We start from the raw sequence: 477 nt of genomic DNA, 5'->3' as shown, positions 1-477 counted from the left end.
AAGGCAAGTTACCATTATTTCCAAAGACGTTTTCTGAAGACACCTAACAAGTCTATTATACCATTTGAAGAAATAATAAACTGTAGTGATTTATTTCAAAGGTATTCAGTATAGATTTTACCAGATATACACATATACCTACATGTATTCAGAGTGACCACCAAACCCACTTATAGCGTTGCATTTTTTCCTCGTTCATGTTACTTTCAGATGATACATGTTTAGAATATTATCTTTTAAAAAACAATATCATGCATCTCGAAGTTAGTCTTTCACAGAAACACGCGTCGTCTGCTAAATCGGATCTCAAAACAAAAGGAAAAACGAAAAAATCCGCAGCACCACCTACTTCCGATGACGTCACGAGTTGTGTTCCTTTACACATTACCAACAATAACCAGTCATGGCGTGCAGCAGCAGTGGCAAGAATTCTTTAAGTGACATTGAGAGTTTGTGTTCCTTAACATTAAGAGTTGG

This window comes from Penaeus vannamei, chromosome 16, assembly GCF_042767895.1.
Source record: "Penaeus vannamei isolate JL-2024 chromosome 16, ASM4276789v1, whole genome shotgun sequence".
NCBI lineage: Eukaryota > Metazoa > Arthropoda > Malacostraca > Decapoda > Penaeidae > Penaeus > Penaeus vannamei.
This window is presented reverse-complemented; position numbering follows the sequence as displayed.